Source organism: Phascolarctos cinereus, unplaced genomic scaffold (assembly GCF_003287225.1).
Source record: "Phascolarctos cinereus isolate Bilbo 61053 unplaced genomic scaffold, phaCin_HiC Scaffold_9;HRSCAF=440, whole genome shotgun sequence".
Classification (NCBI taxonomy): Eukaryota; Metazoa; Chordata; class Mammalia; order Diprotodontia; family Phascolarctidae; genus Phascolarctos; species Phascolarctos cinereus.
In genome coordinates this window covers 264,160,398-264,176,477 of record NW_027556402.1, presented here as the reverse complement: position 1 = coordinate 264,176,477, position 16,080 = coordinate 264,160,398, and positions in this window count along the sequence as shown.

The window sequence follows — 16,080 nt, the reverse complement described above, 5'->3', positions numbered from 1 at the left end:
AAGGCACTCCCCTTCCCTTCCTCAGTTTCCCAAGTTTGCCCTTTCTTGTATTCGGGTAGTCCTGGAGATGCTGGGGAGTCCTGGTGCCTTCTCCCCGCTCTCCATCTGCGATCTGCCCCTCGGAGGGCCCCCCCTCCCTGCAAATGAGACCTGGCCTGAACGGACAAATCCAGCTCTAACTTCTCTCTGCCTCAATTCCATCCACAGACATCTCAAATTTGTCATCTTTACCCCAAACCTTCTGTCTACAATACCCCCAATTCTCCCAGTGCTCCAGGCTCCCAACCTAGGAGTCATCCCGGGCTCCTCGTTCTCTCACTCCCAGATCCAAGCTGGTGCCAAGGCCTGTGATTCCACCTCTGCAGCACCTCTAGTCAGTTTCATCTCTTCAGAATCCCTGGTCAATTTCACCTCTGCTGTACCTCTGGTCCATTTCACCTCTGTAGCACCTCTGGTCCATTTTATCTCTGCAGAATCTCTGGTCCATTTCACCTCTCCAGCACCTCTGGTCCACTTCACCTCTGAAGCATCCCTCCAACAGGGCCCCTTCTCTCCTCTGACACAGCAGCCACCTAACCCCTCCTCATTCAAGTGCCTTCTCTCTGCTAAATATTTCCTATTTATCCTGTGTAGAACCTGCTTTGTGTGTATTTGTTTGTATGTTGTCTCCCCTACCAGACTGTAAGTTCTTCAAGGGCAAAGATTTTCTTTTGCTTCTTTTTGTGCCCCCTAGTGCTTAGCACAGTGCCTGGCACATAGTAGGGACTTAATAAATGTTAGTTGATTGATTGCTTCATTGGTGCAGACCCTCATCACCTCACATATGGACTATTGCAATAGGTTTCTTTCCACTCCTATTCATCCTCCATTCCGCTGATCTTCCTAAAAGGCTAGTCTGACCACTTCACCACCCTACTCCCACTCAATGAACTCGAGCAGCTCCCTATCGCCTCCAGATTCAAATATAAAGTCCTTTGTTTGGCATTTAAAGCTCTTCATATCTTGGCCCATTCTGACCTTTCCAATCTACTTACAGCACTTGAAAAACAGCAAACACAAGCTTGTTGACTGACAGGTTCCCCACAGTCTATTGTCCAGCCATACCAACTTACTGCTCTCCTTTCTCACCTCTGACCCCAAGAATCTCCAGCTTCCTTTAAGACTCATCTCCAGTACCACACCTTCTGTAAGAGGGCTGGGAGAGTCTCACCTCACCCCACGACTCCCCCCAACACTCATGTGTTTCCCTCTTAATGTTGCTTTCCATTTATCTGGCTGTCTATCTATTCATTGACCTTGTGTGTCCTGATTTGTTTATGTTATCTTCCCCCTTAGGATGCCTGCTTCTTGAGAGCTGGGACTATTTTTTTTCTGTCTCTATACTAAACATAGTACCTAGCATATTGTTCAGTCATTTTCAGTTACGTCCAACTCTTTGTGACCCCAATTGGGGTTTTCTTGGGACAGTTAGTAGAGCGTTTTGCCATTTCCTTCTCTAGCTCATTTTACAGATGAGGAACTGAGGCAGACAGTTAAGTGACTTGCCCAGAGTCACAGATAGTAAATGTCAGAGGCCAGATTTGAACTCAGGAGTCTTCCTAACTCAAGGTCTGGCAATCTATCCACTATGCCACCTAGATGCCCTGACCTAGCACATAGTAAGCATTTAATAAATGCTTGTTGATTTTTGATATCATATAAATAATTTTATTGTTCTTAATTTCAGCCTCCATGATGTTCCCTGAAGCAATTGCTCAAAACCTCACTTTTTCTCATGGATAGTGGCGCCCGCCATCATCCAGAAATGGGGGTCATTGGAGGAAGAGTGAGTTCTCAGACCAAGAGAATCAATTCTGTTTTGTACAAAATCAATTCAAGGTGCCACCTGGATATCTAGGAGCCATGTGTATAGCCACAGCACTTGTCCGTGTGGGGCAGAGTTCATAGAAAGATATATATTTTGAGCCATCAAAGTAGAAAGGATGCTTGAATGATGGGAGCAGATGAAATCACAAAGGAGGAGATGAGCACCTGGGAATGATTTGGCAAGGGACACTGAGGAGTGAGTGCTAGACAGATGGGGAACCAGAAGAGCGCAATCTCAGGGAAACCAATGAGAGAAAGCACATCTAGGAGGAGGCGAGCCAGCACTGTTCCAAGCTGATTGGCTGTTGTGCCTGAGGAGGACCCCAATGATATCACAATGTTGGGGTCAATGTACATACAGTATGTCTGACCATGGCTGATCAGATCAATAGGAGCTCGGAAGGCTCTACCACAGGCTGGGCACAAATAGTCCACATGAACATTAGGGAGGGAGATGTTTCTAAATTTGTGCGTCTCACATTTCTTTTGAGCTACTGCACTTCTGCTTTGCTCATAGAGCATAGCACCTTCTTTGATTTGGGCGGGCCATGCTGGACGGTCCTGTGTCCATGTCTTCCACGTCTCACAATGGATTCCAAAGTTCTTTAGAGAGACCTCAAGAGTATCCTTGTATCGATACAAGAAGACAAGGAAAACTCCTCAGATTCAGTATTTCAGAGATCATTTGTAAGTTTTAGCCAAGTGGCAGAGCTGAGAAAGGAGGCAGCAAGGGTAGATGGCTCTTTCCAGAAGTCTGGCTCTGAGAGGGAGGAAGGATAAAGCCCCTTAGCTTCTCACTGGAGCGCAGTGTAAAGGATGGGAAAGCACATTCAGTAGACAATACGAATGTTACATCTCCATAAATACAGAGAGCCAATGTGTTCCCAATATTTTCATTTGAGATGAGTCTGGGAAGTAGGCTGTACGCTCCAAGCCCGAGCATCCCCCATTGGTCCTACTTTCATGGGGGGAGGGACCTAAGTTGCTGGACCAGCCACCCAGACCCCAAAGTACGCTTTGACCCTGACTTTTGGGAAGGGTGGTGGTGAGAAGGGAGGGAGGGAAGCCTTTGAAGGCAGAGGGAGGTGCCAAAGAGCAGCTGCTACAAGCTAAGTCACAGGGACCTGCTGGAGGGTCGGGACTTTGTGAAGCCAAGAAATGACCGGAAGTCAGATGTGTCCAGATCGGGGACCTTGCACCAGCAAGATCCTGCAGAGGCTGCGTGAGAACTGGGCGAGTGGCCTTGGCCATTCCTCCTCCTGCTCCTGTAAAACAGAACCAGTTCTCTTCATCGGCAACATCGCCTTCCTCCAAACATGCCCATTTCTGTGGCGCACACCGCCATCCCTGAGGAAAGAAAAGGTTCTGAACGATTGTTTCAGGGAGCACAATAGAGGCAGAATAGGGAAGAGTGGTTTGATTTTGGTGCAGCAGCGAGACGGAGAGCCCAGCGCAGGCTGAATATTAGGATTTCTTTTTTACGTTATTCTTTTTCTTTCCCCCCTCCTCGTTTATTTATTCATTGCTTGAAGGAGCAACCTAAGAGAAAGAGAAGGAACCCCATCCCCAGGAAAGTACCCCCTCACCGATGGAACAGGTCTGGAGCAAGTAGCCACGTCCCTCCCCCCCCCTCCAAAGCAGAGCTACGGGGCAAGTGCTTAAAGGAAACTCATTCCTCCCAGCTGCCTGGAAGCGGGGCTCAAAGGGATTAACAGCTGAGCCTGCCTTGCTCACCAGTGCCTCCGTCCAGCATTTCTACTCATACAACCAGCCTCTAGTCAATGGGAAGGTTTCATAGGGGAGGGAGAGGTTCAACCTAGCAGAGCAGGAGGAATGTGGGAGTCATTGAAGTCATTCAGCTGCAGCTCAACCCAGCAAAGACAGTGAGGAAAGAGGGCTGTGCCGAGGCAAGAGGGAGGCCGGTAAGACGGGCCGGAGAAGCACTGGAACTCTTGCCTTACACAGTGTGTGTTTACCACTGCGGTACCTGAAGGAGGAGGGCTGGCTGGTCTAAGAGACATGGGCAGAGCACGCAGCCCTGGCAGGAGCTTCAGGCACTAGCCAGAGGGGGCGCTTGCCTCTCACAACCCCACCCCAGTCATGTTTCTAGTTCTAGCCAAGCAGAGGCCCCTCATCCGTATGGCAGCCAGTCCTAGCTCGCGCGCTCTCTCTCTCTCTCTCTCTCTCTCTCTCTCTCTCTCTCTCTCTCTCTCTCTCTCTCTCTCTCTGTTCTCGCTGTCTCTCTCTCCCTCTCTCTGTCTCTGTCTCTCCCTCCTTCCCTTTCTCTCTCTGTCTTCTCTCTCTGTCCCTCTCTGTCTCTGTCTCTCTGTCTCTGTCTCTCCCTCTGTCTCTCTCTCTCTGTCTCTGTCTCTCCCTCTGTCTCTCTCTCTCTCTCTCTTCCTCTCTCTCTGTCTCTCTCTCTCCCTCCTTCCCTTTCTCTGTCTCTCTTCTCTCTCTGTCCCTCTCTGTCTCTCTCTTCTCTCTCTGTCTCTCTGTCTGTCTCTGTCTCTCTGTCTCTGTCTCTCTCTCTCTCTCTCTCTCTCTCTCTCTCTCTCTCTCTCTCTCTCTCTCTCTCTCTCCTGGCTGTTTCCAGCAGCCGCACCTTTATCTGTCTTCCTCCCTTAGCTCGTCTCCCTCTCTAGGCAGGCGCCCCCTTTCTTGTCTCTGCCCTTTCCTCCGGGCACCACTGGGGCTCTGCTCTGATCGGCCTCCCTCTCCCCTCCCCGTGCTTTACTCTTTCTTGACTCCCACCGGCTTTCCCCAGCCCTGTTCAGGGTGGGCACTTGGAGGTGCTTTGTCTTTTTCTTCCCTGGATGTAGACGGGCCCCTTCCCTCCTCCGTCTTCTGCTCATTCACCAGGGGACGGGGCCATCCGTCAGTCAGCTGGTTGGGGACAAGGAGACTTCCCCAGAACACATTATCTGCCCCCGCCCCCTCATCTCTCTGCTGCAGCACACCCTCACCGCCATGCCCCGCCGCTGCCTCGCCTCAGCCCTCCTGGCCTCCTCCTTATCAGGATTCTGTGCAAGGCCAGTGTCCATCCGCCCAGCTGGTCCCTCCTCAGGCCCTCAGAGCTCGCTTGCTGACTGACGGGAGCCCAGCAGTGGCCATCCGGGACATCTGCGCTTTGCCCAGATGCTCACTCCGCAGTACACGGCCCTGGAAGGAGCTGGGGAATCAGCCCCTCCCCCCACCCCAGGCTCTTCCCTCCTCACCCCCCAAGCTCCCATATCTCTTTTTCTGTCTAGGAAACTGCTCAGAGCCGGAGACAGAGATGGAGGAAGGGACTTCCTCCACCCCAGTGGCCACTCCCTCGGTTTAAGGAGGGCGCCCGGGGCCAGCCTTTTCTTCGTTTCCCGCAGGGCTCCATCATCATGCCCCTCTCACTGGGCACCTTCTCTCCCGCCGCCTCGCTAATGTACTGTCTTCTCCCATGAGAACGTAAGCTCCCTGCGGGCAGGGACTTTCTTTGTCTTCGTAGTTGTATTCCCAGAGCTTAACACAGCGCCTGATACATAATAAATGCTTGTTGACTGAACGACCCGCTGGATGGAGGCTTCCTCGGCCGTCCCGGAACTGGGGGGAAAGATGCTCTGTGTTCTAGGAGGGGGTGAGAGTGGGGGAGCGCCATTTGGGAACAGAGCTCTTAGAACATTTCTCTATGACGGGTGTCTGTGTGTGAGTGTGAGTGTGTGTGTGTAAGTGTGAGTGTGTATGTGAGTGTGTGTGTACGTGAGTGTGTGTGTGTGTGTGTGTACGCGTGTGTAGCACCAGGGCATGGCCACAAAATGGAATCGTCCTAGGCAGTGTTCTCAGTCTCCATTACGTCCCGTTGGATCGCAGACGCAGGCTCACCGACAGCCCCGCAGAGGCTGGTCGAGGCAGGCACGTGCCTTCTTTGGCACAGTCCCAGGCCGTCCAGATCAGAAAGGGCTCGCAGGAGCCTCAGAGCCCGTACAGCCCAACCCTCTCATTTTATAGACCAGGAACCTGACAAGCAATAAGCTTGGGAAGCAAGATTTGAACCCAGGTCCTCTGGTGGATGACCCTGGGCAAATCTCCCAACCTCTCTCTGCCTCAGTCTCCTTCATCTGTAAAACAGGGATTTCAAAAAGCATCTCCCTCTTAGGGTCGTTGTAAGCATCAAGTGAGATAACGCACGTGCAATGCTTTCAAACCTTGAATTCTAGTTCATTTTATTTTTCATTTTCATTCTCCGGAGCTAGAAGCGCTTTCTCTCCTGTCTTCCTTCTTATTTCTCTCCTTTCCCCAGAGAGAGCGCTCCCTCCTCCTCTCTAAGGCTCAAGTGTCCACCCATGCTCTGACCTCACCGCCTGTCTTCTCGGGCCCTTGACCATCCCAATCTCTAGCACCAGAATGTTCTCTCTCTAGGCTCCTTCCCATCTGCCTTCCAGTCCTGCCGGCCCTTCCCAGCTTGAACAAGCCTGTGCTTGAACCTGGGGTCCTCTCTAGTCTCTGTCTGGTTTCCTCTCCTTTTATACTGAGCTTCTTTAACAACGACAACAAAAAGCGTTTCATCGCTACACTTATTCAAAACCGCGCAGACGTAGCGGATGTGGACCCTTTCAGCCGCCACACATCGCAGAGAGCCTTCCCTTGCAACAGCACCCCCAAATGGCCCGCTAAAATCAGCCGCGAATCCTCTCCATCGGTGGAAGCCCGGTGTTCGGACCAAACCTTCTGACCCGCGTCGTTCTGGAAGCTCCGTTTCCTTGGCTTCCGCGACATCACAATGCCCCGGGTCTCCGGTTCTCCATGGAGGCTCCTCCTCTCTCGTCTTTGTTTCTCTTCTTCCTCCTGCGCCCTGATGCGGGTATTCCCCGGGATCCAGCCCCCTGCTGCTCTTTGTCTCGCCACTGTCTGCTCTTTCTTGGGGATCTCTTCCGCACAGATTCATCTATCACCCGGCTTTGGGGGTGGCACCACCGCAGCTTGCTTGATAGGAAGATGCCTTTGCTAGCACAGGTCTCTGGGCCTGTTGAGTAAAGAAATGTGCCAGGGCAAGGAGTAAAGGGGGAGGGGGGAGTGGAGAATTAGTCAGCTCCCCTCCTTCTGGTGGTTTGGTTTGGTTTGCCAGGGAGAAGCTAGAGTGGGCTAGTCAGAAAAGAATCCCATGAGTGAATGAATGAACAAATGAACGAACGAACGAACGAATGAATGAAAATAATAAATGCTTACTGTGTGCCAGGAAGTGTAATGCACAATGTACTTTCTGCATATAACATCTTGAAATGGAGTTTAAACTCACTCCAAACTGAAGTCCCTGCATCTTGGTTTGAAGCCGTGACAGAGACCACAGGACCGCTGATGTTTGCTGGAAAAGCACAGTCTAACAAAGCTTACCTGGGAAAACCTCCCTCAGCCAGGCATCCTGTTGGATCAGAAGGTCTGAACACCGGTTAATTGCCCAAACGACATATCATCTATTTTCTGCTTTAATTGTCTGTTCCATTTACTGCCTCTATCTTGTCAGAGTGGACTTTTCTGACCTGAGAATTTGTTTCTCTGGAATCCCAGTGTATTCCTGTGCCTTGTTAGTGGCAAGGCAGAAGCATTTCCTAAGATTGTGTCCCTTTCTATCTAAAAGAAGCCCGATAGGAAATCCAGGTGTGTGTCTGGAGAGCTGCCTTTCTCCTGGTGTGTCTTCCTAACGTCACAGGTTAACAAAACCTAGTCACTCGTGACCGGCTCTTGAGGTTTTCTGTCGTTCCTTTGCCATCCCCCTGACGACCGGCTTAGTTTGCTCCCTCCCCAGCTCAGGCTTGGGATGCTTTCCCTCATTGCCTACCTGGGGTCCCTGCTGCTAGCCCTTTCTTCTGTAATCTGCCTTAACTCAAAACAGATTTTCCGAAATGTGATCTCTCAGGGGTCGCCATTCACCTCCCAGTGGCCAAGTTGTTGTCCTGCTCTCAGTGTCTCCCTTCCTTGACCCCTTCCCTAATAGGAGACTATTGTTGCCAGGAAAAATCGTATTCATTGGATTTTTGCAAACAGTCATTTTAAAATGCAGAAAGAGAGGTGACTAGTGAAAACAATCCCTTGATGAATCCATTTATAAAGGGGGGAGTGTAGTCCCTAGGGCCCCCTCACACGGGTGCCCCGAGATCTCAGATTGGAGGCACTCTGTAGAGAAGTACCCACTCAAAACCATAGCTCCCAAGCCCCTGCTGGTGCATTTCCTTTTAGCAAGCAGCCGGAGAGTATGTTAGTTCAAAAGTAGAGACATTTAATTAAAAAAAAAAACCTCTCTCTCTCTCTCTCTCTCTCTCTCTCTCTCTCTCTCTCTCTCTCTCTCTCTCTCTCTCTCTCTCTCTCTCTCTCTCTCTCTGTCTCTCTCTCTCTCTGTCTGTCTTTCTCTCTCTCTCTCTCTCTCTCTCTCTCTCTCTCTCTCTCTCTCTCTCTCTCTCTCTCACACACACACACACACGCACACAGACACAGACACACACACACCCTGTCCACATAAGGGGGTGCAACCTCCCAACCACACCACCACTGGGGAAAAGCATGTAGAAAAAGAAAGTATGTGACCAAGGTGAACAAACACACATGACATGGGATCCTATTTAGAGGGCATACATCAGGTAACATGCAAAAGATACACATACACATAGGGATTTGTCTAGCCAGAGCATGTCCACAGTCAGGGCCACTCACACTGCCAATCTCCTCTGATAGCATACTGTATTGGGCTGCTTTCTGTAAGGTACCAACCATTGTGTGGCCTCTTGGCTGGGTGTCCTCACCGAGTGTGGTCTCTTGGACTGCTTTCTGATGCCAAGCACTGAGCTTCTGCTGCTTTCCCTGACACCATCTCCTGGGGTACAGTAGCTGGAAATCCTCTTCCTAAAAGGAATAGCTAAGATTTGTTAGAGCATGGTTGAGGATTGTGGGCTAGCACATGCCACCAAGCATTCACCAAGGACCAGTACTGATGCCCTGGCCAGTTTAAGTGGCTCCCTCTCCTGGTTTCATGGACAGAAGCCTGGACTGTAGTTGACATGGGAAACCCACCCATTCTCCTGTCTGGGCCCAAGACCATCTTCCTGTAGATCTTCTTCACTCTAGTGTATCTTGAAACCACTGGAAAGAAAAAGGATGAGAAGGAAAAAAAACCCATCTTCTCCATCCAGACAAGAGAATGTGTTGGGACAACCCTGTGAGCTCCCCATGGAGCTCATGGAAGAATATGTTCAAGAATATGACAGCAGAAGGAGGCATGCAAGGGCTGTGAGAAGGGGTGTCCTCCTAGGGGAGATCATCACACAGCGGCACACTTGCTGGAATTGTTTGCTACACCCACTGAATCACCTTTTTCATTCTTCAATACATAAAGAAGGGTCCCAGCTCTCATTCCTCAAGACCCCCTCAGTAAACATGACCAGCAGGATTCCAAAGGAATTAGCCAAACCTCGTGACCTGAGTAATACTCGCCGTCTTTCTCTCTTCTTCTCCCTCTCCCTGCCCCCTCTCTAAAAGAAAGACTTATCTCTCACTTTCCAACTGCTCCTCATTAAGTGTTGAGATCTGTAGTGAAAATTTTGAAATCTGACTGAAGATTGGTCCCTTCTCCTTCAATGCCCAGGGTGGCCTGCCTGAAGATTATGTGCTCCCCTCCCCTCTCCACCCACCTTTCTGTTGTTAGAATGAAGCCTTTCAGATCTACTGCAATCAGGGACAGTAAGCTGGTGGAGCCAACAGAGCTGTCAGATGGATGGAGGAAGTATCCTTGGCTTTGCCATGACTACCCAACAGCAAAGCAGAAGAGGGCAAGGCTCTGCTGGGAGAGGGAGCTTGGCAGGGCAGCTGATGCTCTCATACTTTGGACTTGACCTTCTTGGTGGAGGAAGAAGGGCCATCCCAGGCCAAATTGGGCTTCAGGTGTTCCCACCATCATTTCCCGCCTGGCTGTGCTCCTGGACTTCCTCACTGTCTCTAAACACTCCTCAGTATCCTCTGCCCTGGGGACACTCTCCTACCTCTGATTGGAAAGGGTAGCAGGTGGACAGAACCTTCACCATTTAAGGAGGGGCGCAGGGCGCCTCCTAGATGCAGGATGTCGACATGTCTTCCTTCTCTCTGGTTTTTCAGCTTTTTTTCATATGTTGTTTTCCATTCTCCCCCTCCTCCACCATTATGTTGGGAATTCCTGGAGGGCAGGACTATCTTTCAACTTTCTTTGTAGCTCCAGCACTGCTCTCATGTCTGGCAAATAATAGGTACTTACTAAATGTTTTGAGGCAGCTAGGTGGCTCAGAGGATAGAATTCTGGGCCTGGAGTCAGGAAGACCTGAGTTCAAAACTCACCTCAGACAAACATTAGAGGTGTGACCCTGGGCAAGTCACTTAACCTCTGTTTGCTTTATTCTACTGGAGAAGAAAATGAGAAGCCCCTCCAGTTCGTTTGCCATGAAAATTCCAAATGGGGTCATGGAGTCGGACATAGCTAATCGACCAAATGACAAATGTTTATTGACTGATTTCTGTTTCTCTGTCCTCTTCACCCAGACTCTCCTGCCTCCCCTCCCCCAAGTGCCTCAGTCCCGTTGCTTTCCTCCTCTCTAGGTGGGGACAGGAATAAGAGAAGGGAATAAGTCTATAGAGCATCTATTAAGGGCCAGGCACTGGGCTAAGTGCTTTACAAACATTATCTCATCTGATCCTCACAACAACCCTGGGAGATAGGAGCTGTTATTATCCCCATTTTACTGTAGAGAAAAAAAAGGTAGAGATTATGTGACTTGCCCAGGGTCACACAGCTAGTAAGCGTCTGAGGTAGGATTTGAACCCTGATCTTCCTGACTCCAGGCCCAGTGCTCTCATCTGCCACCTGCACCTAGGTCATGGCCTTGGCCCTAGAAGGACCAACCTATGCTCACAGGTCCTGTCTTCTCCTTGGAATACCCTGTGCTCCAAACTTTCCCAATCTTTCCCCAAATCAGTTCAATCTAGTCTAAGTCAACACCTTATTAGGCACCTACTATGTTGTAAGCATTCTAGTAAGGACTGGGGGTTTCTGTCCTCCACCAAAGCAGATCAAACAAGAACCTGTGTATACTGCAGTTGGCCAGTTGTGAAGGCGCTCCCAGAGCAGCCTCTGCAGACAGAGAGACCTGTGGCCACCAAGACTTCAGCAGCTCAAGGAGGGCAGTTAACTGAGACCCCATCGATCTAGCCTGGAGAACACCCGCAGGGAGGCTTCCCGTCCAGCCTACTCCCCCACTCGGATGCGTGCATTGCGAGTACATCCGTGGAGCCCCAGCATCTTCATCTCACCATTTCCATCTGAGGCCCAAACAGCCAGACAGCTGACTTGTCATTTGCAGTCTCCCATTATTTATGGAGCCCCACAATCTGGTCTGTTGGTCCAGGATCGGGGCAGGACCCAAAGATTCAAGATGTCCAAAGGGTTTTGCATCCCTCCATGTGCCGGGACAATGGTAGTCGGCTTTTTCAGTGGAATTTCAGTGGGAACAGTGCTGGGACAAGTCACCATCTTGACGTTATTCTTTTATATTTATTCTCCTTTGGACAATTGCACAGGTGAAAAAAGTCCCTGCCTTTCGTCTTTGTGATGGTATTGATCTCATTTACTGGGGTGTTATGTCTTCCTCCTTAGGCTCAGTTCAGACAGGAGTGAGAGGGACCATTCTGAAGGCATTTCACTCCAAATAGGCTGGGCATTCTGAGGCTTAGGATCGCAATGGCCTTTAACGATGTTCTTAAGTGTTTCTGACTAGGGCTAAGCCAGGACAAACTTTCACTCTCAGACTCACTTGAATTCTCAAGGATATCTGGAAGTCTTGTATTAATCTAGTAGTCATCTAATAGTAGTGATAGAATGATAATAATTAGTATTTATATATGTTATATCATTTGGCCCTCTGTCCACATAGGGAATCATACCCTTACCCATGGGTGCTCTGCCCAAAGGAATGTACCCCAAGTTATCTTGGGGTTTATAGGTTAGATTTCTTTCTTATGGACCATGACTCAAATCCAAATCACTCTGGTTCTCATTGATTGGCCAACAATAGGGTCCAGCCCAAGTCCATGGGGTTATTGTTTGGGTCCTGACTGATAGGAGTGAATTTCAATAAATAGCAATTGTTTCTGTTTAGGCCAGAAACTTGGCGGGTCTTCTTCTCCCAGACTGATTTTTTTTTTTTTGACTAGGTGATAGAGGCCATTCTTTGCCTCGTTTCTTAAGTAGCCTTAATCACTCAATGGGCATTGCCTCCAACTGAGACCTGTTGAAGATCTTAGCTTAAAAAGGCCAAGATCTCCCTCCCACTGCATCCAGGGTCATCTCCAGTTGTCCTGATCTGTATCAGGCCACTGGCCCCAGACGGCTCCACAGGAGAAGGTTAGGCTGGTGACTTTGCACAGCCCTCCCTCACTGTAACCCAATTCACTTGCATGTCATGGCAGCACCTCCCTGATGTCATGCTCCTCTTCAAAAAGAAAGGACAAACAACAACAACAATATTTGGCCCTCACAACAACCTGAGGAGGTAGGTGCTTTGTTATCTCCATCTTACAGATAAGGAAACTGAGGCTGAGAAAGGTTAAATGACTTTCCCAGCTCACACTGATAGTAAATGTCAGGCTGAATTTGAACTCAGATCTTCCTGACTCCAAGTCTAACACTCTTAGTCACTGAGCTACCTGGCTGCTGCCTGTTAGTTTATATAAGATAGCAAGACTTTGGTGCACAATTGTATCCACTAGGTTATATCTTGCTAGGTATTCAGTGCATGCTAAGTTTTTGAAATAAGTTGCACCATTTCTGCCTTTTCTTGTGTAATCTACGTTGATCAGTAAGTCTGGGGCACTTAAGGATAAACACTCTCTAATTTCTGGTGATGATCAGGCCTTCAATTGCCATCATGGACCACTGTTTCTAGAAACATACTTGCATACCTCTGCCATCTGTTTGTTTGAGTTCTGGGGGGTGTCACCCATGGAGGGCTTTTGATTCTTCTCCAGAATCTTAGCTCCTTCCTAGACATTCCCATCCCATGCAAACTATTTTGGTTACTTGTAGGAATCCCATGGGGTTATCAGCCTTTATCCTTATTTGGTCTGCTTGTTCCAAAATTTGGCCTGTTTATCATGTGTTCTGAGAGCCAGTCAGTTAATAGACACGGATTCAGTGTCTCCTCTGCGCCAGGCACTGTGCTTAGTTCTGGGGATATGGCGAAAGGCGGAAGACAGTCTTCACTCTTGAAGAGCTCCACCTACTGGGGAAGACTCCATGCAAGCCGACAAGACAAGTGGGTGGAAATCTCTGAAGGAAGGCACTAGGGATAGGGGAGAAGGCCATTAGGGCTGCATTCTCCTTCTAACTGACAGAGCCCATGTGCTCCATTATGCTCCATGTTGTTTCCACTGTTGTCCTTCTGGTATCACTGCTACTGTGATGGTCTCAGGTCCATGGAGGCTCAGCCATACATCACCCTGGTTGGCATACCCTGCTTTGCTGTAGTCCTCCCTGCATGTCACTGTGGTATGTACAATGGACTGAGCTTTGAGGTGCCCATTGTTTTTTTTTCCAATTTTTAAACATTTTTATTTAAAATGTTGAGTTCCAAGTTTTGTCCCTCCCTCCACTTTCCCCTCCCTGAGATGGTAAGCAATCAGATATGGATTATACATGTGCAATTATGTAAAACATTTCCATATTAGTCATTTTGTACAAGAAGACTTGAATAAAAGGAAAAGATTTAAAGAAAGTGAAAATAGCCAGCTTCAGTGTGTATTCAGTCAATATCAGTTCTTTCTCTGGAGGTGGAAGTTGACTTCCTCATTGGTCTTGGGATTGTCTTGGATAAGTATATCACTGGGAAGAGCTGAGTCTTTCACAGTTACATTGTTACAATGTTGCTGTTACTGTGTACACATTCTCCTGGCTCTGTTCATTTCACTCAACATCAGCTCATCTAAGTCTTCCCAGGTTTTTATGAAATCATTCTGCTCATCATTTCTTATAACACAATAGTACTCCAACACAATCATACACCATAGCTTGTTTAGCCATTCCCCAGTGGATGGGCATCTGAGGGGGCCATCATTCATATTATTATCATAAGCACTTGCTGATTTGTTTATGTTTAATGATGTTAAGATACCAATGTGAAGGACATTTTCAAAATGGAGTGTTGAGAGGCAGGCTGCCAGGATGGGAAGGGCATTGGGTCCATGCCAAATGAGCATCAGTACAAGGGAGAGGGGGATGGTAGCTCAGGGAAGAGACAATGCACGGCGACCTGAGGGTTACCTTCTAGCTGTCAAGGGCTTTCATGAGAAAGGGGGATGTGCCTTGTTCTGTGTGGCTCCAGAGGCAGAGCCAGAAGAGGAAGGGGCAGAGAAATTGATGTAGGCTTAAGATGAGACAAAATTTCAGAACAACTAGCCCTGTCCAAAGGCTGAGCGGGAAGCAGGCTCCCAGAGGCAGTGAGACCCCCCTTCCTGTAGGTAGAGAAAACACTGGTTAAGTGTTTGCTGTATGCCAGGCTTGTGCCAAGTCTTCAAGCAGGGGCTGGATACTCATTTCTCAGGGTTTTGGAGAGGGGCTTACTGTTCTGACTAGGGGCAGATGCAGTGGCTTCTAATTCTTTCCCAGATCTGTGCTTCTGTAATTCTATGACAGGAAGGGTTTGGATGGGGTTTGATGGGTGGTAGTGGGGGAAGTGGAGAGCCCTGGGGGATATAAGGGCAGCAAGGGTGTAGGCACACCCCTGACTGAGGCACCTAGCCTTGCCAAGCCTCAGTTTCCCTATCTGTAAAACATTGATACTTTCTCTCTGCTTATGACAATGCCCCGGTTATAATATCCTTATTTAGAGGTCCAAGTGAAAGGGAAGAAGGACCTAAAAGAGCTTAAAGCCCAGGAGCTGGCCTTCCTGAGGCCCAGGATCCAGCATTTTAATCTGTAGGTCTATCCTATTAGAATTTAAATCAGAAACAGTCCATTGGATGCATGATTTATTGTCATAATGGAAACTTCCCTTCTTTATTAATGGGTCATTGTGGAGAACGCAAAGCGCCCCCTCCCCATCCCGGCATGCCCAGGGGCTTAACCTGCCCCCTCCCTGAGAGGGAATTAAGTCTGGGGCCCAGCTGAAGGGCTCTGATGGGCTTTTAATGACAGGGCCAGTGCAAGAGGCCCAGGGAAGATGGGCTGGGAGCACCAGCTGGCTGCTTTGTTTCTTTTGTTCTCCTGGCTGCTCCTGCCCCCCCCCCTCCACCTCACCAGCGACAGGCAGGGTTTGGGAGGGGCGAGCTTCGATGAGCTGGAGGAAATTAGAATTTCAAGTGGGAGGGGGACAATGGGAAGTGAGGACATGCATCTCCTCAGTTATCCTGACCCTGGTCAGAGGGGCCAGCTAATCTGGAGTTCTGGGCTCTCAGTCCTCATCAGGGCTGCCCAGGTACATCAGCGCCCCAGGATGGGGGACGTTTCCTTGGCCCATCATTACCACACATAGACTTCTGGCTCGTTGGCCTGGAGATCCTGGTGTTCATGTCCTTTTCTGTGGCCTTGCTTGGGGTGTTGAGCCTGGGTCCTCAAAAGCCGTGCCAGCAGGGCCCAAACTGGAAAGGCATTGAGGATAGTTCTTGAGGGTGCGCCCAGAATTGGCCCCCAGGGGATACGGCAGCAGCTTTGGAAGCCGATTGCTGGTGATCTGTGGGGCAGAGGGCCTTTGAGCCCACACAGGTTTGGGGTCACCAATCCAGGGCTCCACCTGGAGGGGCTGCTAGAACATCCAGTGAGGTGGTGGGTTTGGGATGGAGTCTCAGTTCAGCTTCACACTGGAAGTGCTGGTGAGGTCTCTGCAGATTTGTTTCCCCCTTCCACCTCTGTTTCCTCACATCAAAACAGAGAGAATTAGTGTAGAAGATTGCCAAGGATCCCTCCCAGCCTTAAGTCTGACACATACTTTGCAAAGTACCTTGTAACCTTATTAGGATCCTCTCCTGGACTAGGCCACAGCCGCCTAACTGGCCTCCCTGCCTCCAGACTTTCCCTCCCTCTGCCCATCCTCCTCCCAGCTGTCCCAGCTGGCCATCTCCACATGTTCCTGCCTCGCTCATAATCTCCACCTGCTCCTTATTGTCTGGAGAATTCAATCCCAACAGCTCTGGAACCTAAAGGCTTTCCCGACCCTGCCCCAGCTCCCCTTTCCAGCC